At 38.0% G+C, this 26,343-nt stretch overlaps 1 protein-coding gene across 12 annotated transcripts in view; it reads left to right on the forward strand.

Moving 5' to 3' along the window:
* FOXP2 (forkhead box P2) overlaps positions 1-26,343 on the forward strand; it is a 422,851-nt gene that overhangs the window by 54,896 nt on the left and 341,612 nt on the right. For 11 of the 12 annotated variants that reach the window (XM_065048743.1, XM_065048749.1, XM_065048750.1 and 8 more), the window contains exon 2: positions 8,170-8,330. The gene's annotated coding sequence lies outside the window, so the exon portion shown is untranslated. Of the gene's footprint in view, positions 1-8,169; positions 8,331-26,343 lie in introns of those variants that run through there. The other variant, XM_065048747.1, reaches the window with a different exon arrangement.

Below are 26,343 nucleotides of genomic sequence, written 5' to 3' on the forward strand. Positions count from 1 at the left end.
ATCAAGCCACCAGCAAAAATGCTTTTTGGACATTTTGTGGAGAAAAAAGGAATACTGCCCTGACCTTTCAACCTTGTCAGCTGAGTTTTCCCATTCTGACACTAGGCATTATTTTTGCAAAGGTTGGAAGTTTAACTCTTCGAGGAACCAGATATCATTTTTATTGGGATATTAATTCTAGTAGGTGCTAATCTCATCGAGATTTGCAGACATTTTCCTTCATAGACCATTCTGATTTGTAGCTTTTTCTTTTCACAGCAGTATTAAATACCAAACCTTCTCTGATATGGAAGTTCATTAGAGATATGTCTTTGATGGCAGCCCTTTCAGGGCTTCAGTTTCAAATACCTTGATGTAAAGCTTAAGAAGCCATTGTGTTGTAAGCCCTCCTTGATGTGTCTTATTTAGATCTGCATAGTAAATCAAGGAAAGTAAATAACAAGGCAGCAGATGGAAGCATGGAGATAAGGCCAGTGAACAATTGTATTTGTATTTTGTTATGATGTTGACAGGAGCTAAAATTCACTAATCTAGTTCAACTGATCTGCATTTCAAAGAAATCTCATTTAGCAGCAACTTGAAGGTTTGGAGGATAAAGTTCTTTTATTGCAGCTTTTATTGCATTCTTTGCTAATTTATCTGGTCAAGATTTAGCCTTGCTTACTTAAAGCAGCAAGCATGTTACAAGGAGTCTTAAATACTACGAAAGCATTAATGTCTAGACTATGAACTGAAGGTAATTACATATCAAGCAGTGAATAGGCTACGTTTAGGAAATACTGTTGTCCAAATGGAATTGCAAGAGAAATGCAGATAAGGTGTTTTACCGTTTTCTCTAAGTGTTTTCTTTCTCTTATTTTTTTTTTCCTTTTTTTTTTTTGGGGGGGGAAGAGAGGGTGGTGGTGGTAAAATGAATACATAAGCAAATCTAAAATTATTCAATATAAAAAGCAGAATTTTTTGAACTATGAATTCAGTCATACCATATTTTGCTGTTCTTTTTACAAACTGAGAGGTCGTATTAAGGTTTCATTAAATGATTACCCTCAGGTATCTATTAAACAAAACTATTAAAAAGTGGGAGGTAGTTTAGTAGAATGATGGACCACAGTTGTTTTAATGTGCCGTCTAAATTATGCAGACAATGTATATGTAAGTTATGTACTTTGTATTAGCTAAAGTACCACCATGTCATTTGGAAAAAATGTGATAAATTTATCATACAAATCAAATATTATTAAAATGAAGAGTGATACAAAGTAGAATTTAGATTCTCCTTTTGGAATTTTAAAAAAGTTACTTAATCTTAGGGCCAAAATTCAGACTTTTACTTTGATTTAGTTTTCACTTCATAATACAAATACAAACAATGGGCTATTTAGAGAATTGATCACAAGTGTGCACATACCTGTGTACATATATAACAACATTACAGCAAAGCATGCCAGACTGGTATACATCCAGTCTAATAATGGGGCCCAGTTCTCTAAGACATGTAAGTCAAAACCGGCAGCTGCTGCATTTTAATGCTACAGCCCTTGCTGCTCTTCTGCAGCCCCTCCTCGTCCCTGGGTTGCTGTCGTGGAGCCCACTGCCTGTACCTGAGGATGCACTTCCACTGCATCCCTGGTGCGGTTCTTCATGGTTCTTTGTGGGCTGGAGGGGAGCAGAGCGGGAGGCAACTGGGAATGACGGCACATGGTTGGCTGCAGTGATATCTAAGAGCTTTTGGCTGCTGGAGTCCATAGGCTGGTTAGATCATAGGGTGGTAAATGCTGCTTCGTTAGTAGTAGTGCTGGTTTAAGCATCTTTTGGTTCCTTCTCCTCATTGCTGTACCTCTCAAGTTGCTCATATAGTTGTTCAGGGGTCTGCAAGGTGGACTCTCTAAGGCTGAAAAGAGCTTTTATTTTGCCAGGTTACTTCTGAACTAGGCTAGTTTGCCAGCAAGGCTGACCACATAGCTTTGTGTACAGTTGCCTTGGCACAGCTCAGTGGCCAGTGCTGGGAAGGGGGATGAGGTGCTTTAGCTGCCTGTACCCCTGGACAGTGTTACTGGGACTGTGCTCCAAGATGCGCAGGGGAAGCTTCTTCAGCAGGGCAAGCCAAGCCACATCTTGACTGTGTGGTCCCAGGCCCCATCTCCTCACTTCTCTCTTGCCCTGGGAGAGATGTCCATGTTTTGATCAAAAGCTGATCACTTGTTTTGCAAGACTATTTTCAAATAACTGAACTCCTTGATCTGTCTTACCTTGCAATTGCACAAGTGTCCGAGTCAGCCCAAGGAAGGAGTGGCAGTCTGCAGCTGTAGCTGAAGAAGAAGGTGAGGGAAATGAAGGCTGCTTCAGCTCCAGTTTAGAGTGGTTTAAGTCATTGTGTGGCTACATCCTCGCTGGAAATCTTGCCTTTATCTCCCAGACCACTGTATGATCTGCATAAGTGAAATGAAGCAGACAATGCAAATAGCAATTATTCAAAAAGGTGACTGGCATTGTTTTGTGAAGTAAATACATACCAGCCAATATAATGATGACGATAAAATAAATCAAACACTCCTAGAAAACTCCACGGTGTATCTGAACGTTTAATTGCATGCCAATCTGACAAAGTTCAGAAAGGAAATTTTGGATTTGAAGACATCTCAGGGATGTCATCCTGCTTACAGCACCTGGGAGCAAACAGGTAGGTCCACAAAAGCAAGTCCCTTCAGTCACAGTGGTGTTCACATTTTTAGATTAGGTCTTCATTCTTTTGTGTAATGACTTAAATCATCCCCTCAAATAAACAAATGCTCCTACTGTCTGGCCTGCCACAGTCTCCAGAGTTTTATCAATCATAGTCTGTTTTTCAAACATTGTGTCCTTGTACCTTTGGCTTCAGCATCGCTGATCCTCTCTCCATCCCATCTAAGCCCTTCCAGCGTCCCAGCATTGCCTGAGGTGACAAGGAGCCATCCCGGCTGTCACTGCATGCTCGCCTCTTCTGCTCCTGTCCCTGCTGGCGCCATGCATGGGTTGTGTTCCTCACAGGGCTGCAAGAGGGGAGAGTGTGTTCAGCAAAAGGGAAGGTGGGAGACAAACTAATGAGGAAAAGGAGAAATAGAGGAAAAAAATGCCAAATGAAGTTTTATGACATTTCTTGCATCTCTCCCTCTGGAGAAAGCTTTTGCTGCATCCCCTCAGTCTGGGAGTGCCGCAGCACTATAGCAGTGCTGTGTGTTAATCCGTGATCTTCTCTCAGTTGATACAGATCAAAACCATTTAGAAATGAGGTGGATTAAAAAATAGAACTTGAATTCCTGCTGTTATGATGTCAATGCCCATGTTGGTTGCAGAGCCCTGACTGACCGAATTGTGTGTGATGCTGCATGTCTGGAGTCACACCGAACCACTCAGCATTCGCCTTTTCAGATCCTGCTGTGTGTCCCTGTGTTGAATGGCAGCCTAACATTGGAAAGAGAAGGGCAGATAGGGCTGGAAGGAATATCAGAGAAAGGAGGTGGCACTCTACCCACTGGGGGTTGCTGGAGAAAAAATAGTCCCAGACATGTTTGCCACAAGAAGTACTATGGAAGTTTACCGCTATTTATTTAACCTGCTCAAACCGCTATGTTGATTCTGACAACAGTTTGCCAACTATTCCATCTGATTGTCCCAAATCCAGCATTGCATCTTTGTTTGCTTGGTAGAGCTAGTTCGTCCGTGCCCTCTGCCATCTGTCTCATATATAGCATTTACTTTGGGATTGTAGACAGCTTGCCATGCAAGGAATTATTTAGACACAGGTCTTACCTTTTAGACACATGTCTTACCTTTGTTTTCATGACAATCCATCATTTCACAACTCAGTTTAAGGTTGTATTTCTAGTCAATATATTTAAAATCAGTATTGAATAAATCTGCAAGAGAAATGAGGAATATTTCTCTTAACTCTTAGTGTTGATCCAAATCCAGAAGATTTGAAGAGTTCAATATACAAATGATGAAAGGACTGGATTTTAAAATATGACAAATTTTAGCGGGTGTTTTCAGATCCTACAGGAGATTTATATCAAAATATAGGGAAGATTAGTGGTCATCTTAATGGCACTGATGCATGGGCTCTAGTAGTAGAAAGACCATTTTACCTGTGGAGAGATAATTTGTCCTGCCTTTCTCCTTTTATTACATAAGAGAAGGGAAGTAGTCCCAAATCTGATGTTTTCCGAAATACTGTTTTTTTGATATTAGCATAGTAAACTTCCTTAAATTGCAGGCAAACCTAACAGCTTCTATGAGTTTAAGAGCACAACATTTAGGGGAGTTTGCAGTATAACACCTTCTTAATTATTTACATCGTGATTGATCTCTTGTTTACTTATTATGTTGTTTCCAGGTCAGGACAATGATAACAGAGATCAGCTGGAACGGACGTTTCTGCAGATATATTAGTGTCTTTTATTGCTGTATTTTAATACATCTTTCTTAGTAGAGATTTCAGTGTTTACTAGCAAAGCAGTGATTGTTTTTGTGAATTTATGTTTTTGTGAGATAAGACTTCTGGGTAAAGGCTTTTAGATAAACAAGGTACTAAAGACACATGATTGCAATACTACATTAGGCTGACTACAATTACATAGAAGAGTAAATATTATTCAATCTTAAACCAAAACTCCAATCCAGCCCTTAATTGTTTATATGCTATGATTTCAGGCCAAATCCTGCACTAGACTTTAACTTAGTTTCACCCAATAGGCTATAGGTATTGAAAGTAAGATGAATAGGATGTTTATGTACAAACATGGAATTTTATAGCATATTTAGTTAGGGATGCAAGCTGTTGAGTTTTTTGTAAATAAGAAACACAATCCTGAAACAACTGAGAAGCTTGCTTGTGTAGTCCTCAAATACTTTAACACATTTTTCTGTAGTATACTCTAAAAATACGTAGCAGTCATGAGATTAAGTACTTTATCAGTGCTTCTTTGGGATGGCTTTGTAGTGCAGCTGTGGCTTTATGAATTACCAAAAAAGTGCCATACCAATAGTGCTAATGAGATCGCATTACCATGTATAGCTTTTACGTTGTGTCTTAGGTAAATTGTGGAAATGGTGTGAGCTTGCACGCAAGCATAACTTCTAATAACCCAAATTAATATGTATATACTCTGAAATTTGTTTGTGTCTTCAATCTTACAGGTTACTGGTGTCACTGTGCTGTTTCAGAAATCAAAACATAAGCTAAGAAATTTTTCATGTAAAAATTTCTTCATATATCTTTGATGTAAGTGGATTTCCACCATGGGTATAATTTAACTTTCCCCCCTTTATGTGCACTTGTGTGCGAGAGCAAAGATCATATTCACAGGAAGATTTTGTAAATTTTTTAATTGTAACTTGGAACCACATATGGAGAGAGTGAGAAATCACAGCTTTTATTTGGCAGCCAGTAGGTAGCCGTTTTCTAATGCCCATTCTCGTGGCGTTCTTCCTCAACTTTGAAGAAGTGGTGATGATAATTCTGAATTGTTTTTATTACTACTATCAGGTTGTTTTTAAAGTCTGTATCCTGCAACAGTATTTTACCTGCTGTAGTATACCTGGAGTCCACTTCTCTAAGTTTTGTAATTTTGCAAGTGAGAAGCTTGTTTTTGCTCATAGATCGATTCTAAGACATTTGGTTCCTGTTTCCTACAGCTTGCTTTTATTTTTAGCTAGTATCACAATGACATGCAGGATGTCAAACAGAACTTGGATTCCTTTTGAGCTGGATGGGTTATATTCCTACACGTCAGTTTTTACATTCTAAACAGAGAACTCGGACAAGTGGTAGAAGGAAGAGGTGGCCTAAAATGTTGCTATAGGCCAGTAGTAGATAGGTCTTTGATCATTGGCATGCTGTACAGTGAATTTTCTTTCATCCTCAGTGTAGCCATTTGAGCTGCAGAAGCAAACAGAACAGCGAACATCATAACAGCCTCTTCTTTTGCAGAGCGTGGAAGGGCTGAGGAGGAATAGATAGAACAGTAAACTTACTTGGATCCAGTATATCAAGGTGTCCAAAAAAAGTATCAGTAATTCAAATTCCCCACTGCACAGTCGAAAAAGAATGTTAATAAATAGGTTTGTGTGTACATGTAGTGGAAACTTCCTGATTTTGAGGTGAAACTTTAGGGCATTAATTCGTGCATTTTGCAAAAGGGACTTTGGTTGCATACTGATGTCTGAACAAAGTTATTTTTGTCCTGTTATGTTTTTTTTGTGCTAGTGCAGGCTGCTTCTTCGTATAATGTGCCAATGCAGAAGTCTCCATATAGGGATACTTGGTTCGCAGACACAAAGATCCATATCTAGCAAGACAGCAGAAAAGACCGGTTGTATTCCTTTGGTACACCCGATAGGTGTGGATAGAGTTAATTAATATAGCTTTTGCTCACAAGTGACATGCCAGTCTGTGACAGCAAAAAGTGTTTGTTCCTGATGACAGTCATTCACTTTGTGCTGGTTCAGAAGGCTTCCCTGAAGGAATTTTAATTGATCTGCACTTACCCAAAATAAATCAGAAACACTGCTGTATCCTAGAGATTAAAGCAAAAGAGAAGATATTGGAATACAGAGTATGTGATTTTTAAGTTTTGCTTTGAGATGAAGCTTGGGACATGGAGATGCTGACCTGCATTTATGTAAGTGTTGAACTGAGTGGGAACACATGGATGAAGTTACAAACTCAAACACGTGAGACCAGTGAACAACTTGAGAAGCAGAACCTTTGCTTTGTAGCCCTCTGCCCTGGCGGCGCTGGGACTGTGGATGGGGAGAGGAAGGCTACAGCTGCTTTCCAGTAAGACTTTGCTACCTCATTTGATTTTTTTTTTTTCCCCTGTGGTGATGCTATTTTGGAAAAGTCATTCAAATTTGTTAAGCATATAGTAAAGTACAGAGAACCATGGGAATGCACTTTGCTGTTCAAAAGGATGTAGCCTGTACTTCTAATGCAAGTAAGACTAGACTCCCTGTGTACCTAATGCAGCAGTTCTGGTTCTCGTGTGGTGAATATATCGGTGTAAAACAGATATAAGAATTTGTTAAATTAGCACTAGCATAAGTGAAAGGTAGGACTGGTCATCCTGGTTGAGGCCAGTGTTTCACCTTGGCCATCCTCTGTCTCCAGTGAAAGTTCTCTTTGAAGGGTACCTCCATTCTACTTTTTGACTCATGAAAACTCCTTGCATCAACAGCATCCTTGGAAAGAAGTCCACGGTTCTGTTACTCATTTTGTGAAGAAAATCCTGCATTTTCTTTTGAACTTGAGCTTTACAGGCAGTTCCTGAGTTCAAGGGACAGAGAACAGATGATGTCTGTGCAACCTCTCCATCTTCTTCAGGCTTTTGTAGTATTCTGTCACACCCTCCCTTAAGTTAATCTATTTTCTAGTCTGGATAGTTGTAGCACACGGAGTTGTTTCTCATATGGAAACCATTCTAAGCCTTTGATCACGTACATTTTTTTCTCTGAACCTTTGCTAATTGTTCTGTTGTGTTGTGTTCTGTGCTGGACACCAAAGCAGAGCATGCTTTTCAAGATGGGGATTAATACAGTGGCAAATGATGTGTTACGCTTTGTTCTTTATTCCTTTCCCAGTAATTTTTAACATTCGGTTTCTGGTTTTGACTCTGAAGGAGTGGTGAGTTTTAAGTTTTCATGAAGCTATCCGTCATAATCCACAGGTCTCTCTTTCTGAGCAGTAAGATGTAGAAGTGTTTTGTTTAACAGAATATTCAGATTAGAATGTTTATCAATAATGGGTAGCCAAGATGGTTTCCAGTGAGGCTGTGCTCAGCAAATTGTGATTGCCCATTTGAACGCTGCCAAAAGTATTCAGAATTTCTTGGTGGTGCAAAATAAATCATCGAAAATATGAAATTATCTTTTCATTTCTACACTTACACTTTTTAAAGTAATATAATCTTGCTATTCTGAATCTCAGGAGTGGAGTAGGTGACTACTTTAGGAGTAATGACGACTTTACATGTCCCATACAAAGAAAAACAGGTGAAAAATTTGTGGGATTTCTTCCAATGTGTTTAAGAATGGCCCTAGAATTGTGTTTTAGAGAGGTGATTGCAATACCTTGCTATGAAACACAATATGAATGCTTGCACTTACTGTGTTCTTTTCCCTTCTTACCCTTAGATAATTTCAAGTGAAAGTTAAGGACCTTCCTTATCTGCCATAGAGGGGACAGACACTTCTGGAAGGAGGACCAGTTTGAGCAAAAACGAAAAGACCATCCCAAACGAAAAGACCCTCCCTTCTGACAGCGCAGAAAGGTGACAGAGTGACTCTGAAGAAATGTAAGTAATTTATAACCAAACTCTGGCTGTGGATGTTTCTGCTGTGGATTTATCTGCTCTGTAACATATTGCTTATAGAGGTGAAATATGGTTTAGGGAGAAATTTGTGGAGCACACAGAAAATACGTTTGTGTGATGGTTAAACTATATTACATTCCTTTTTTTGTTTCCAAATAGCAGTTGTTAATGGAAATGAAGTGCTGCAGGAGTCACAAAGCTGTTTTTTCTATCATTTTCTAGTCATCTAGATCTGAGTTAATTTATATTCACAGAAACTAAGCAGCTAAATCTCAGTTAGTCATCTTAGATCCTGCTTACCCTCAAGAGAGAAGCAGGTGTCTCCAGCGGCCGATCCAGCTCATCCTGAAAGTAATGCTTAGGGAATTCAGTACTACTCCTTGAGGAGCTTGTGTCTCTCTGTAGACCTCTTAGTTTTAGCCCAAGCATTCAATGAACGCTTTAACCTGGCACATCTGCGTAAGAAGCAGTGCCAGCTTCTTTTCCCCTCCCTATATTGTCATTTTCCCTCAGCACGTGTAGCTGTTCATAAATTTGGAGAATAAATCTGGCCGAAAATAACCAATTATTTGTACGGTTTTGTTTTCAGATGGATTTATCCCAGCCTTCTCCCATATGGCTGTCCAAGGGCTGTGACTGGTACAAAGGGTGATGGGGGTGGAATTAGCAGCCAAAAGTGTGGGGGAGTGCATGATAGCTGCTTTTGGCAGCTGTGCTGGTTGTTGCAGCTTAAATTGCTTGGTGAGCTATAGTCTCAGACCTTGTAGATATTTTTAGCGCTCTGCCATTTATAAGAGTGGAAAAACTTGACTGAGGCACCCTTATTTATTATCTGATGGGGAACTACTATTTTGTTGTGCATTTCACACTGTGGTAGTGCGGGGTCTTTTATATCCTTTGTAAATTAAAATTCAGATCTCCAAAGCCAGGAAATGGTCACAAATGGCTAGCAAGTAAGCAGTTGCCTTATAGTAATTTATAGTGTAGGCATGACGCTGTATAATTCATATATACATACATAATTTCTGAATCTTAAAAACGCTAGCCTGATTTTGCAGAGCACCAAGCAGGATGTGTGGGTTGGGTGATACCGTATGATTAGCAGTTGGACTAATTTAGGCACAAAGATCCTTGCCTCTCCTGAATGCTCAAATCCTGAATAACATTTCATTCTCACACTAAATACATGATGGGAGGATGTAAAGAAGACAGAGCCAGACTTTTCTTATTGACACCCAGTGACAGGATGAGAGGCGATGGGTACAAATGGAATACAGAAAATGCCATTTAACCATAATGTAAAAAACTTCTTACCTTGAGGATGGTCAGACACTGGAGCAGGTTGCCCAGAGAGACTGTAGAATCTCCATCCATGGAGATATTCAAAACCCAGTGGGACATGGGGACAAGCAGCCTGCTGCATCTGACCATGCTTGAGCGTGGGTTTAGACTAGATGATCTCCTGAGGTCCCTTCCAACCTCCACTGTTCTATCATTCTGGGAATATTTATAGGTAAGCAAAATCAGACAAGATTCTACTTCTCTATTTTGTGATAAATGAATTTGGTTTTTTTATTTTTTTTTTTTTTATTTTGATGTATTTAGCTATTCAGTTTAGGCTTTTACTTAAGTTTTGGTTGAGAGATGACAGAAGTTGCAGGATTTCTAAATGTGTTAAATTACATTTAAAGACTTGTGAATATAACTACAGAAATCACATTGAAGTCTGTGAAAATATTTTTTAGCTATGAATTAACACCATAATTCACGTGATGTGGACAGTCACATGATGGGGATTTTAGATGTTTTAAAGAGTATCTTTTAAACTTGATCCATGGAAAGGGCTATACATTTTTTAGTATCATTTTGTGTTTGGAAAAAAAAAAAACAGACAAAACCAGGGACAAAGCCTTGGAGGAGAGATCCATTAATCCACGGTAGAAATAACTGTCTTCCTGAAGTCTTGTCAGAGGTCAATGGGACCTATAAAGCAGCCTAACAATGTCATTATAAGCTCTGTTTTCAGGTGCTTGCAAATGGCCACTCTGGGACAGTCCATAATTCAAGTGGATGTCAATGTAAACATGTTAAAACTGGGCAAGTGTACAGTGAGACTTCACCATATAGTCTTCCATCTTCTATGAATATGTGATTCAGGGGCTTCCTTGTGTTTTGAAATACTTAGAAAAAAGGAACCCTTTCTTCAGATGTCAGTTTTCTTGAATTTCAGCTTCAGTTAGTTTGGCAGACATTTTGTGTCCGCAGTTTTTGCCATAGGCTGAGTGTCTTTGCAAAGGCTTCCGTGAGATGCGTGTATCATTTGTGAAAATGGAAATAAAGTGTTCTTAAAAAAGGTCTAGGAACTCTCTGCTTTGCTTTTGAGCAAGGACTTGAAATCTGAGAGTAAAGCTTTAATGGGTTATAAGATGTGCCTTATGCCACGCCTCTGAATGTCTGTCCTTATTGCACTGAATTATAAGCTTTTGAAATTGCTGCTTACTCATAATCAGAAGAGGCATATTACTTTGTCAGCATATTCTGAAAATATTCTCTGTATATTGTTAAGCTCCTAGAAACGTTTGAGTCTGTCCTGGCTTGGAAATCAAACACTGTGTGACGTTTCAAACACACAGATCCCCTGTTATTTTCACAAAGGGGTCCTTCTTTTATAATTTTTCTGGGACAGTATATTTTGATTTTTATACTTGATGAAAATTCTGTTTTTCTGCATCTTACACTTACTTTTCCCATGTACTCTTTGAGAAGGATGTCAAGAGTGGGATTAGTTTCCCCTGATGTTAGCCATCTAAAAACATAGGTGTTGTAAATCTGAGCTGGTCACTATAAATTCTTTAGTCAGTGAAGAGAGATGGAGGCTTCCGGGGAGGATTCCCATAGCCTCTTTTTATGTCTGTCTTATGATGAGATGATTCATTCTTTAGCGGTGCCTGTTTTTTGTCACCGAAGTGACCAGCACAAATTTAGACATCTAACTTTTCTATTAAATGTTAAGGCAGATAAATTCCATCTCATGTGGTGTAATGCGAGACTTCAGAGGCAGGAATGTTACTGCTGATTTGACAAAAATGTCCTGTATTCACATGAGTAAACAAAACTATTTTTTACATTATTTCTTTGTGGTTATGGTGATACATATGAGCTTATTAAAAGGACTTCTTCCATATTGCTAAGACATTGGATACAGTCATTAAATAATGCTCTTCAAATGTCATTTTAATATTAACTATGAAGTATTAATAGCTTTTAAGTTTTTTCTTCTTATATTTTGTCTCTAGGTTGAGAAATGCAAATGTGTTAACTATGTTGTTACTTCATTTCTAGTAAAATAGTATGTATAATGAGATTCTAGCATTGTTTCTTCAGTATAGCTTGCAATAAGATACTAAATGAAAAAATCTAGTGCTAATATAACAGGAATTAGCTTTTAGCTAATTTTTAAAAGCAAGTAATTAGGTGACTTTCCAGTTTGAAGAAGATTGCTCTACTATCAGCTAATATTGATAATGTGTTCTGTTAAATGAGATTGTGATTAAATGCTGTTTTCCATTTGTGTTCAGGTATTGTAGATTTCTTTAGTAATTTGAACTGTTGTCTGTATTTGAGGAATGGCACCTCCATCGCTTAACACAGGATGAGGACATACCGCCTTCCTCGGTTCGGTGTTCATGGATAAGGACTCCATTTCGGGAGCACTTTCTTGCCGTGGAATAGTTGAATGGGTCTAAAAGGCATTAGAATGAACGTACATTGTTTCTATTTGCTTTTTGTTAGAATGTAGGCATATGACAAAGAAGTTATAGTGTAGCTTATTATTAGATGTCCTTTTGTACCTAAATGCCTCGTTTGAATTATTACCTTGGATTACTAGACTTACGTAGATTACTTCATATGTGCTTTTTAACATAATTGTCATGAAACTATGGACAACAGCAGACTATGCTTCAAAGATGGTCTCAGTGTTATACTTGTCCTTTTGTAGGAGAAATGCATGATTGCTTATGGTGAGCAGTATTTCTGCACTTCCGCTTATGGCTGACTCATTAACCTCATTGGGTGTATTAAATCTTATTTCAATTTTAATTTTGTCGTGAGTATTACTTTTTGTATCTGGGATGTATCTTTCATTTTGTTTCCATCTTTTCATTGTTATTTAACATGTTGCACGTTTAGTTAAGTATTGCATAGTATTGGAGTGCTTGTATAATAGTGTAAAACTACAGAGAATACCTGACTCCTGATACATACGTTCAACCTGAGAAAGCGATTTATTTTTTTTTTCAAAAGAGTACTTGCAAATTGACCTGAAGGAAGCAATCTTACGTTAATAATATTTATAATATTTAGGTATTTTATCTTTCTCTATATATAGTATTTGCACAAAATAACATTCACCAGTGTTTGTATTTCGGTATCAGTAAGCCATGTGCTGTAAACATGAACAAAATATTTTCTGTAGAAACACTGTCATCAGTACTTGCTGGCCAAGATTCTCACTGGTAAATACACAGAGCTTCACTGAAGCTGACAAGCTGGCTCTTTATGCAGTTGATACAAGTTTCATAGGCTTGATTTTTTTCATGATTGTCTGGCTTTACTTGAATTGGATTTGTAAGATTCCTATCCTTCTGCTACTTCAAGAATGTTTAGTTTTGAATGGCATTTTATGTATTATCACAAAAATCCACCAAAAAGACCCTAGTTCTGAGAAAATGAAAAAGGCAGTTCAGCCAAGGTGCCACTAAGCAGAAGACATTTGGGTAGTGAAGAATGGTGCATATTTGTGTTGAACTACAAATTTTATTTTACGATTGACATTTTGTCCTGACCCTGTTAGCAAGTTCACACCAAACAGATCCAACAGGCTGAGAATATCTGGGTCCAGAGAATGAATCTGAGTATAGAAACCTGACAAGTGTCTGCTAAAGAAGCTCATTAATGACTGCATCAAAATTAACAGAGAAAATATCGTCCCCAGTACTGACATCTAAATCAGCAGAGTTTTTTTTAATAACAGAAAATCCCAGGTGGGGTCAATTCCATTCCCTGTATGTAGAGAATGAAGTTCCCATCAGACTGGTGGTCTGATTCAAAATTTAAAGACAACCTCAGGTTTCAAATAGGGAAAAAGGGAAAGGAATTTTGATTGTTGCAGGTTTTTTTAGAAAGTTTAAATATGTATTGCTAGGTTTTCTAAAACTACCTATTTGCTCTGCATCTTGTCTCAAGTCTCAAAGCAGGCAAGAGAGGAAGGAAGACTTTTACCAGCATGCCTTCCTTTCTTCAGCCTGTATAAGCTCTCTTCTCCAGTGTATTTTGGATGGTTAGATTCCCAAATTACTTTGTTGAGAGCATTGATTAGTTGGACCTTATGCCCATTCTGATGGTCAATTTTCTTCATTTTCTACTTTGTGAGAGATGGAGTCTACTTTGTGAGAGATGGAGTTTGATTTGAGATACCTTTCCTGTAGTTTAAGGGAGTGAAAGATGGATGATAAACTAAATAAGGATGCCAGCTAAGCAGATGCATTTCACTGAAATCACAGTTTTACAGAGTCTGGTGTCCTCCTGCATGCAGCTGAAGTTCCCTGGCACTGAGCCTTTCAGGAATTGGAAATGGTATGAAACATGCATTTGTAATGGAACACAATATTCTTCATATAAGATCAGTAAATGTTTTTGTAGGATTACTGTCTGTTGGTAAACAGCTGCGCTGTTATGCTTCAGAGGTAGAAGCATTTGAATGGTAATGAGGGGATTCTTGTATACAGTTAACAAAGCATGGTGAGATCCTTTGGGGCGTAAGTCATGACATATACAATAGTAGTAGTAATACACTGCATTTCATCTGAGGATTTCAAAGAACTTTGTGGAAAACAGTAATGAATCAAGTATCACTGTAACCCCCGGTGGAGTACTGCTAAGACTACTTAAATCATTAGGTGGGCTGAATGCAGAAATACCATATCATTTTTGCTGTATGTTGGTTACCATGCTTTTGCCGCACTCAGGTAATTTAGGAAGCTTCAGTCATATGTATCCTGATCAATATTTTCAACACAGAGATGGTGGAAAAATAGGCTGATGTGGTACAAGCAAACAGTAACTTCACCCTAAGCATCCCAAACCCAAAATCATCCGAAATTGCCTGGCTGCTTGCAGTGATAGTTGACTCGGGCTGCTGAGTCTCTTCAGATTCTACCACTGAGTTACATACATCCCCTGGGCTGTGTGGGGATCATGCCCAGACCTTGACTGTGCTCCGTGATGGAGATGGTGTTTTTGACTGCTTTGCATGAAAAGAGTTAACTTCAGATACCTGGAATGAAAACTGTTGTTGCTTGCTACTATAGAGTTTGAAGCTCTGTGTAATATTACAGAAGATAACACTGTGCAAACACAGTGCAGTTGGAACCTGGCCATTTCGAATAACAATTTCATGAGTTCTGATATGCTGATATATGTATATGCCAGAAAACCAGCATATTTATATGTGTTAAAACCATCAGTATGAGATACATTAAACAAAAACAGCTTTTCAAGGGCAAGACAGTAGTTGCACAAACACTGTAGTTGCAAAGTATAACAGCAGAAACCATCTGTTGTAAAGTGAATTTTGATGGAAACATCCGTGATGGAGACCAAAGCTAATTAAACAGTTATTCCACAACACAATTTAGGGCTTTTAAAATAGTCTTATTTAGGTAATTGGTTTGGAGAGACAACTGTAAAAGACACTTTGGTTTTTGCCCTATCAGCACTGCTGCCTGTTTGAGGTCTTCTTTTCTACATCATTGCTAAGGACCATTCACTTGTGTCTTATCCCCTTTTTTGAAGGAGATATCAATAGTATCTTAAAAGTATTACGTTTTTTCCTTTTCCAGACCTCATATTTTGCAGTAGTGAAATATAAAATTGCTTCACTCTTTTATCTGTAGCAACAAATGAAAACATGTAGGTTCTCAACTGACACAATTTTGGCTAAAATCGTATTTTTAAATAGAAACCAAGTACGGGTTATGCTAATAGAACCTCATTTGTAATTTAAACTGCAGCTGTTAACATTCAATAATGGAACCATACATCAAGGAGTTTTCTGCAAAAACAGAAAAATACTAATTCTTCATCCTCAGATCTGCAAATCCAGACTGATGGGATTTCAGCCCTTCATCTTTTAGTGACAGGCAGCAGCATCAGTGGAATAGAACTAAAATGTGATCCCCTTTCTCTCCACCTCCTTCCCCTAATTTTACTCTGACAGAGAAAGAATCACAGTTTTAGCTGGTATCTTTGCACAGGGGAAAAAATGGTCTGTCATCAGGTCTTTTAGGGAGAAAGAGCTCTTCAGTGGAGCAGTTAAATGGTATTTTGATTCTCAGGGTGCATCTTATACCTGTATTTTTGCAAGATATGATAAATGATTTCTGAGACAGTTACTGAGAGCAGAATTGAGGTCATCCACCTTCCCCCTAGAGGTCATTATGTCTCAGTTCTTGTTTCTGATGAAAATGTTGAACATGGGGGAGATGGGCTCCAGATGAACTATCTGAAACCGTACAGTCTCATGTGAGCAATCCCCAGCCATATGTTAGTAAAAGATGTACTTCTGTTTTTTCAACTGCAAAAATCAGTGACTCTGATCAAATTTTTCTACATGAATTTTAATTGATTTTGCAATAGTTTAGTGCATGCATGTTGAAGTTTATCATTCCAAATCCCCTAACATGCATACATTACTGTAAAGTCCTCTAAAATTTGTGATGAAATAGAAGCCTTTGGGTATTTTGAAGTTGAGACCTCCTGTGTCTTTGGAGAAATTTGGTTTGAAGCCCTACAGCTAAATTCCAAAGCTCTTCATTGTCTGGAAATGAGTTGCTCCTGTACTGGAGTTGGCTTGTGAAACTGAGTCCCTGCTTATGGCTGGAAATATTCAGTTATCTGAAGAGGTAAGATTTAAATCTGCCACAGCAAAAGAAATCTCTATAAACTGTTGTAAAAAACAATAACAATGTGATCTTATACCTAGAGCAGAAAATGGTTATCATCTTAGTATTAATAGGCTTCAGTAGCATCTCTGTTAATATTTTAGTTCAACTCAGGACTGCATTATCCTGTGTCAGGATAAACTAGCTTCCCTTTGGGCTTTCCTGATGATGAAGCTAAGCAAGGGCAAGTACTCCAAAAATGGACCAAAAGTATGCAGCAGTACAAAATAAGGTGTCTTGGAGCACAAGTTGCATGGGTGTAAAGTGTTTGGCTCCAGTTATTCTGTTCTACGAGACCATTTTTGTTGGGCTCCACTGTTTCCTAATGTAGATGTTTTCTTAGTTAAATAAGACGATGGAGATCCTTGTAATAAAAAAAGTCTGTTAAAATTAACCCTTTCTTATCTGAAAGTAATGTAATATTTCCACTTTTTGCTCAGTCAGTGGATTAGAGTCTGTAACTGTGGAGGTCTCTTCTGGAATTAAAATGTTTTCAGATATTCACATATACTTCCAGTGGGCTATTTTTATTGTGTATGTCTAAAACTGTACTGAAGCAGGAGTTGTTTTATCTAGTATGTTTCTATTAAAACTGTCATTTAAGGGGTGATGTTTTCAATTTTTGATCTTCTCTATTCGCATTTCTAAGGGAAACTTTAAACAGATATCTCAAAGAGGAGAACTAGGTGACCTGCAGAGGCCTGTCCTTTTCCACTCCTTTTTCCATGGTTGTATGATGAAGGAAGTAACAGAGAAGTTACTGCTTGGTTATCAATAGGGAAAAAAAATGGAAGCTAATACCGAAAGCCAGAAGTTGAGTATCTTTTCATCATAATCTATCATCTTCTGTATTGTAATAAGTTGTGGGGTGTGTGTGCATATATATATATATTTACACAAGCAAGCACTCGTGCACACAAACACAGACATATGTATATTATACTACATTTTGTATGGGACATGGTAGAGTATTGCTGATAGCAGCAATATTAATGAGGTAGTTCATTGGCCAGGGCATCAGTTGTAGGGCCTCCTACTCATTATGTGTAAAGTGAAGCATTTAGTCTGTTTTTTTTAAATAGAGTCTCACTGCTTTGTGCCCAGGTTTCTAATCATCTCGTGCACATTTCCAGTGTTTTTCTATGCTAGTCAGTGTTTGTAAATGAGATTGCTGTATGCTGGTGTCTGTAGTTCTTCATTGTACACTTAACCATGATTTATGAGCTCTTAGTTATCAAAGTCTTTGCTTTGGCCCATCAGCCAATATTTTGTTTCCATGACACTACATATGGCACTGAGTTAATGACTTACCTGTTCCCATGCTCTTCAAGCTTGAGTCAGTAGACAGTTACTTTGGTAGCAAGCTGTGAAGCAGTAAATGATACTTCAGAAGTGCCAAAGGTAAAAATCCAAATAATATGTTTAGGAATTACTCAAAAGCCCACAATTGTGTCCACTGTAGCTTGCTGTTTAATAATTTAAAATTCTACACATTTTTGCATTGTTTTTTAAATAGTCATACTGATTCAAATAGCCAAAAATTTTGTACCTGTGCTCATAGGAGAAACTGAGGATCATGGGATGTAAGGAAACAAGCAGTTTGTAAATAAGTATGAAAGAGACCAATATAAAAGAGAGAAAGTAGAGTTGATAGCAATTTATAGAATACAATTTGAGAGTAGTTGAATGACAGGAAGGCGTTAGTTATGAAGTGCCCATTAACTCAGTGGTATTAGACCAACCACCATAGGGTGAGGAAAGAAAATATTTGAACATGAACTGATTTCATTGATAAGATGATAAAGGTACAAAGGAAATGGAAGAATTGATAGAATGGACTTTATAGTGTTTTGTACAATGTTGTGGATGCTCACCAGGCTTGCCATAAACAAAGGCTCTTGAACTCTTAAGTCGTTGCTGTAGAGCTGTAGGAGCACTCCCAAACATTCAGATTTTCAACATGTTGAAACATCAACATAACGGTAATTTTTTTTTTTTAATGTTGAGCTGTATATTTCAAGTATTCATTGGTGGATGCAGCGTTTTTATTTGCATGGCTTATGATTAATTTAAAAATATTTTTTAAAAAAATTGCAGATGCATATATTCAGTGACCTTGCTTGTCATGCAGAACTCTAGAAAATGTGAGTTTTTAAGTGTGCTCTGAAGATGGATAGCTATACCTTTATTTAATTCCTAAGGACAAGTAACATGACTTGACCTACCATTTACTACCTGTGATGTGAATTTCAAAATGAAAAAAAAACCACAAGAATTTGTAACTTTTCTCAATTGCTTGAGAACATTTATGACACTAATGTTTTCACTTAATGCTCCACTCTCGGAATCAAAATGAGATATCCTTTAGATTGGAACGTGGCAATTCCCTTCTTAGGTTGTAGGAAACACTGAAAGGCTGAAGTGGGAAATTCTAGAATGAGAAGGACCTTTGCATCTCAAGTCTGTATGTGTAAGATTGCTTTACTCTGAAAGTTTTTTCTGCTCACTACAGACCTATCTGAAAAGCTTATGGAGGAAGGAAACAGAGTGACTTAAGTTCACCAAATGGTTGTTGAAAAGATAAATCAGGTTAGAAAAATGAATGTATGGGTGACATCATTCTGAAGAACTGGAGTCCTGAGGTAGTGTGTGATTGTGTATGTTAGCCGAACACTTTCTAAATGTCGCTTGTATACTTACTGCTGGATTACCACCCAGAGGTCACATTTGCTGCTCTTTTTGAAGATGTCAATTTTGTAATTTCTGGATCGCTACTGTAAGTTGATGGTGAAATATTATGAACTTGGCTTGATTCATTGTTAGACTTTGCTTAATGGAATGAACAAGGTGCTGTGAAGGCTTTGGTGACTCTTGTGTTTCTGTTATTTCTCTTTCTGTGAATCTGAATGCTGGCCAGGTTTAGGACCAAGGGAATCCTTCCTATTACTTGTGTTGACTTTCTTAGTGTGGCCGGGTGCTCTTTTCCATGCGTATGTCTTCCATCAGACTGAAGTATTGTGTCAAGGGAAGTGTGTGAATAGTACTTAAATAGATACCTGATTTGTGGACTAAACGAGGCAGAATTGTGCCTGAAGAAACAAAAATATTTCTAAAAATTCAACCCTGAACATTGGTTTAAAGGTTGTGTCCTTTGGAAGGATTTGCGGCAGTTTAGGTGCTTATGTTGCTCGAGGGACTTTGAATACTGTGAGGTTTTAAGGAAGGCTAAGTATTCCAGGAAGTTTAAGAGCTTATGGCATCGTAAATATTTAAGATGATTTAAAAGGTTATGTCCTCTTTAGTATTTGAGTTGGATTAAGTGCTTATATTGCCTTAAGGACTTTTTCCTTTCCGCGCCCCCCCCCCCCCCCCCAAAAGGAACCCAGGAAATTAAATATAAAAAAACCTTATAGATGCAAAGTTTGGGCTGCATTTGAAAAATGCAGAATTTTGGGTTTCTATAGCAGCATTAACTTGACCACACTCTTACTCATCAAAGATGGGCAGAACAACAGAGATGTCTAGGAAGCGGCTGGATATGAAATCAAGAAGCAGTAGTTTTTAATACCTTGACAGCCAATGCAGTGGGAAATGTTTTTTTTCTTCTGCTGCTTGTTCTGTATGATCTGGTTAAGAAGATCAAATAGATGATCAGGATAGAATCACATCATGGAAATGCAAGGAAACAATTTCATCTTAGAAGGTAAAGAGCATCTTTGATTCAATATGCAAGATAATAGGAAGCCGTGTAGGTTCATTTTGCAGGTTTGCTCATTTTTTACCTCAATAATAAGGAATAATGAATATTATATATCTGGGTGTCAATGGCTTATTTTTTTCAAAATTCAGTCAAAGAATGCATTTATTCTTGTCTTCTGAGATGCCTTACCTAAATTCTTCACTAAAGTGTGTTCACCTAACATATTTTTTGAAGTTTCTATGCTTCCATAATTGTGGGTATGTTCCTAAAAAGTGTGTTTTCTATTTGTAATTTTATTCACCAAACGCATACACTTCTCAGTGCATGAAAAGCTGATTGCCACCATTGGTTCAACATATTCTATGCTGCAGCAAATAAATAGGTGTCAGTCTGTCAGTCCAAACTCACATTCTTTTCCTGGGCCGCTAATGCAGCATTGATTTTGCTTGGTTAACATAGCACGGTTGTAGTAGCTGTATTTGCTGTTGCAGGCTGTTCTTGTGCAGCACTCCTGACAGCCGTCTGGGCAGTGGCTGGTGGTCCCATGGGTAACATATAAAATTCTCTCTGGAATGGTCCTACAGCATGGATGGATATTGTTTTCTGGCAGAGAGAATGTCAGGAGAATGGCCTATAATGTGAATGATATGCATGATGTGCGTGAGTTGACGTGCCCCTTGCCAGCAGCTCCTTGCTGATCATGCTGCCTAGACAAAAGTTCAGCTTGCCAGTTGAGGTAGAAGAGTGGCATCTGCAAGAACAGGCACCGTGAAGCCTTCATGACTGTGCAGGCAATGTCCAGCCTGTATTCAACTACATAGATAGGAAGAGCGAGATATCTTCCACGTGGCCACGTGCTCCCAGAAAGTTCACTGATAAGGTCCCACCAAGCTGAGATATGCTGCCATTAGTGTTCTAGTACTGGTGGTAGCACTGGCTCACTCTGTCCCAGCAGTCATGACCAAGAATCACCAGCAGTTGGTAGTACAGTGCATTCAAAGGGTGAGATGGTCAGAACTATCTGACATCTTCCAGGCTATGTCTGTGGCCTTTTGTTATGTATCACTTAATGCAGAGTTGAGAAAAATCTGGTGGAGAAAGACAGTTAAGAAGAGAATGGGATATACTTCAAAACATAGGGCTAAGTACAGTGCACTGATTGAGCTGTTCTTAGGTGTTGATGACATACAATCAAATGATTATGTGTTTTTAACTGGGTTTGGTGTGATCCTGAGTTCATCTGCTTCAGAACTGACTCTTGGTTCTTCATGACTCTTCACAACTATTCACATATATTTTTATGCGTGTACATTGTTAATTAAATCTCATTTCCTATTACTTGTGGTGAACCCCATGGAGGAAGTGTCCCAAATGTTCTCCCGTCTTTCTCTCTCTCAAACTTAGCATGAGCTGAGCATTTTAATAGTATAGTTTATATATGACTGGCCGCTACACTGTCCCAAGTTATGAAGAAAAACACCCAGTGCACCAGACTAGGATGGACCCTGTTGAGCCTCATTCATCATATCCTTCTTTTATTACCAGTTTCTACATCAAATTTTTTGAACACATTTCATATTTGCCTAAAACAGTTTAATTTAGTCTTTTGTTTCCTTAGCTTCTTTTTATGAGTCATCCACGTCCTCTTTCCCATTCATGAACTGTTTTTCTATTAAAGGAGAAATTTAATTGGCTTGCCAGATCTTGCTCACGACAAAACTATATTGACAGGTATTTATTTTCTTTTTGTAAAAAAAAAAAAAGGAAAAAATAATTCGTTGGTCTTGTTTTTCTCAAGTGTATTCCAGGAACTGAAACTAATTGGACAAGTCTGTCATTCCTTACCTTCTCTTTTTTTTACCTTTTTAAGACAGGCACTGGATTTTTCCATTCTCATTGTTCTGGAACTTCATCCATTCACTAAAAGTTGTGAAATACTGCTACTGGTTGAGAGAGTATTTCAGTTACATCTCTTAAAGAGTCCCTTGCATTGCAGTCCTACCTCTTGAGACAATGCAGCTGTTCGTGGAACAAGTGGTAGCAACCTTAGTTGCTGGATTGATTCGAGTTAAAAAAGAAATGTAAAAAAAAAAAAGATGATTTTTAAGTCTTATAATTTCACTGCTTTGGTTTTAAGTAGCTATAAATGAGAGGTTAGCAAAATTTCAGTGCAGCAAAGTATTGCATGGCCTGGAGTCTGCTGTTCTTCAACTGCCTTCACGGCCCAAGCCAACATCACATTCTCGCCTATCCTAAGTATGAGCTTGATCAGACTCAGCTGATCTTACACCATCTAGCTTACTGAAGTGTCTCGTCATCTCTTTCTGCTGTTCTGCTCTTAATTTTTTATCCCTCTTGTCACTACTTTCAGCTATCAGATTATATTTGTCTTTTATAGAAAAGACTAAACAAAATATATTTATTTTGTATCTTCTGCACATAGACTAATCAGCTCTTTCCTGAATTTTCCAATTACTATTAAGGAATGTAAAAATGCTTTCTTGCTATTAAATCCATTTCTTGCAAGTTATATTTTGCTTTCTGTTTTTGTCCTTCTGACTTTGTCCCTATATTGCCATCTTTTTTCCTCTTGCATACTTGTATTTATGGATCTGTACTCTCCTTAAGTTGCAGGTCTTTGAGGAGTTTGTGATTTAGCCTTTTTCAACATTGACTTAGTTTGCTCATATGCCTTCAGTGTTATTCCTTTATGGAATGGCCAGCTCTTTTGAACACTTCTTCTTCCCTTTGAGTTGCCTTTCACAGGATCTTGGCCACCAATTAGTTTATCCATGTCCTCTTCTGTAATCTCCATTGACTTTATTCTCCCTTCTCCTTCCCTTCCTTAGAAATGGGAGTTCTCTCCTGTTGTGGTTACTGTCAACCAAGCTGCTCTCCATTTCCATGTTACCTCTGAGTTCTCAAAGGCTGAAGTGACATCTGAAATGATTTTGAGTGCTTTCCTCAGTTTCTGTACTGCAACATGGTTGCCAACACATTTCTGAGTAGCCCGTGCCCTACTGTCTCCTTTCCTAAGAGATGATTTAAAATTTAAGGTTCTTGTTATTGCCAAGTTCTGCTCATACTTGCTTGTGCTCTGCTTGGTCACAAAACCAGTCTCGTTCATACGATCTTTTTTTCTGAGGAAACACAGTATGGTATGTGGCAAAGAAAGAAAAGTGCTGGATGTACAGACAGCTGAATGTCAGCAAAGATGTGAATTTATCCTTTTAAACTGCATTAGTAAACAGACAGAATTTCAGCTTATGGTTCTTGTGGCCTCATCTAAAAAAAGAAAACCCTTTTGGAAAATTAGAGATGGTGCCAGAAACAATTATGAAAGTGATTTAAGAGCTTGAAAATGGCCTTGCAGTAGAATATTTAAGGAGATCAGTCTGTTTACCTTATCAAAAAGATGTTTGAGAAGTGACTTAATTACAGCATACCTTCACAGAGAGAAAATATGTGGTGCTCTAAAGAGCTCTTTAATCTCATACAGAAAAAGCATGACATGGAATAATTGTTTTGGCTAAAACAGATTTTTTTCTTTAATCAGCTATAAGTGTTTGGGCTCAATAATAAGGTAACTGCCTGAAATTTTATATTCTGCAATATTATAGGAAGTCAGACTTGGTGATCTAAATGTCCTTTCTGACCTTAAATAGTCTTTAATCAATGAATCTTCTCAACTTCAACTCTTCTTCTGCAAAACACATGGCCCTCTTCATGACAACCTAAACAGCCCACAGAAGAGAAATACACTTGGACTGGGAGGGACTTACAGGATAAGTTAAAAAATGAGCAGTGGAGGGGAGCTTTCCTTTTGAACTATGGTTCGTGATGGGGAGATCTGATTTCTAAAGGCATTTTCTAAATTTGTGACTGGTTTCCATTTTCTTACTCTAGGTGGAGGACCTCTTCCAGAGACTCTTCGTCTTGGTGGTTCATTTATTCTTTGATTTTATAGTTAACTGCTCTCTGGCGAGGTATGGTACTCATTTGGCCAGCTTCTAGTGGGCTTTGTTGACTTTTTTCTGTAAGAAAAGTTCAGAAAGATGATACAGGAGTTGATATCTGGAAAGCAAGACCATTAGTGAATACTTTTATCATAGTTCATAGTCAAAGTTGGGAGTTCTATTTTTCCAGTTATTGTCTTTTACAGCATTGCAATGTTAACTCACTTCAATCAGAACAATATCCCCCAGCTTTTACCTAGTGCAGTACCAAAACTATGGGCTGCCCATTGGGTTATTTTTATTTACTTACAGGAATCCTGGAATTTGAGGAGATAAAATACTCTTCCTAGGAGATTACAGACACTTGCAGCATAAATGTTCTAATGGAGAAACCATCATAAACCTTTTTTCCTCCATTCAATGACTAACATTTGGGCTTTGAAATATGCCTTAAGCTAAAGTTTGGCATTAAAAACCTCTACCCAAACTCAGATTTTTTTTTTTTCGGATGTCTTTTAATCAGTCAGAAAGCACAAAAGATAACATTACAGGATGTTTCCATGTGGATTCACAGGTTTGAAATCTTTTGTGTCAAGAGAGGAATGACTGCTGTTAGGAATATTTCGAATAAGTTTGGGGAAACCTTAGTGAGGAATATATTATCCTGTGCTTGCTTTCCGCATGCCTTTCTTATACTTTGCAGATAAACAATGTATGGAAGCAACTTCGGGTGCAAACATTTTTTACCTTTGTGGCATCTGGGTATCTGGCCACAGCAGTGATATGTTTAAGTAATCTAGAAACAATCTTCTTGCATCTTGAAAATGAGGCATTACTACTCTCATGCAAACCACTAGTGCTTTTCTTCACAATTCGAATTTATCATGCCTGTTTTAAGATAATTTTCAACAAATCTTTCTACTGATTTTGCTCTTGTAAACCCTGACATTTACTCATCTTATTGGTAAAAGAGTAGTAAGACAAAAGAGATGTTCCACTTAATTTACTCAAAAAAAGCTTAACAATACCAAAGGTAAACTACTGATTTATTTTATTTTTACAGATGTTAGAAACTGATCAAAAAATAAAGTATGCTTTTGTTTATTTTGTAGTGTTTCTGTCTGCTTCAATGCCAGATTTTTGCATTTTTCAGCTTATTTTGTAGCTTTTTAGAATGAAAAACTGTTTCTCCTTTGCAAGAGCAACTGCCTAGCTCTTGTGCCTCCCGGAGTGCAGTCTTCTTACTGATGATGTTATGAGTGTACTTTGTTGCTTTTTACATGGAATGCTTTCAAAAACCCATGAACATAGTTATTATTTTGCTTTTTGTTGTCCTGTTGAAAAGATCAACGAGGAGAAACTGCCACTGCATTCTAATTCAAAATTCATTGCAGTTTCTCCATTACAAATTTTGCTTGCATTGGCTTCATTTGCCACGAACTTAGAGACCACATCCCTCTTAATGTCATTATGTTCATCACTGGCAGTTCTGTGGTCTGCTCTTTGGTGTTTGTATAAGCCATGTTAACACTGAAGCTTGACCAAAAATCATTTCCCACAAAGACAGTTAAAAAAAAAAAAAAAAGAAGAAATATTTTATTTTCAAAATAGCAGACATGTCCATGTTTGATGCGAACAAATAGCATCCAGGGGATGGCAGGGTGCTTGGCTGTACCCAGGCAGTACTCTGTCTCTCTTCTAATTCTGAAATGAAGGTGTCACAGTCTAGGGGGACCCCTTTTATGGCTTCTGTAGGAACTCAGCAGTAGCACATGGCACAGTGCACCACTGACCAGCTGCCTTGGTGAATCGCAATTCGCAGCAGGTTCATCTCGCGCTGCTGCAGGTCGCTGCTGAGGAGCTGTGTATTGCCACAGCTGAAATGTGAATGTGTCCTGTCACCTGCCAGAGCTGGGTCAGTGACCCGTGCCTTGGTCGCATCTTGCCTGCGTGCAAGACAGTCCTGTTGTCATTCTGAATGCAGATGTTTCCCTAAAATATGACAATATGGTTCAATTAAAAAAAAAAAAAAAAAAAAAAGTTGCAGTACAATGTGATGTTCTGTGGTGCTTCACTCCGAGCAGCAGCACAAACTACATTTGAATAGTGTAAGAATTGGATCTTCCCTCATGTCATTGCAGCATATCCTTTTTATTTTTTTCTTAATGCATGAATGAAATGGGTTTGTTGCCCAGCTCTTTTGTGGGAACATCTCGTTGGGGCACTGGCTTGTAATTCCCTTTGCTTTGCGTAGTCCTTTAGCAACTTCGAGGTGCTGTGCTGAGCTTACTCTGGTCCAGACTCTGCTCTTCTTTGTACCAGAGGACATGATTTAG

This window comes from Columba livia, chromosome 1, assembly GCF_036013475.1.
Source record: "Columba livia isolate bColLiv1 breed racing homer chromosome 1, bColLiv1.pat.W.v2, whole genome shotgun sequence".
Taxonomy (NCBI): domain Eukaryota; kingdom Metazoa; phylum Chordata; class Aves; order Columbiformes; family Columbidae; genus Columba; species Columba livia.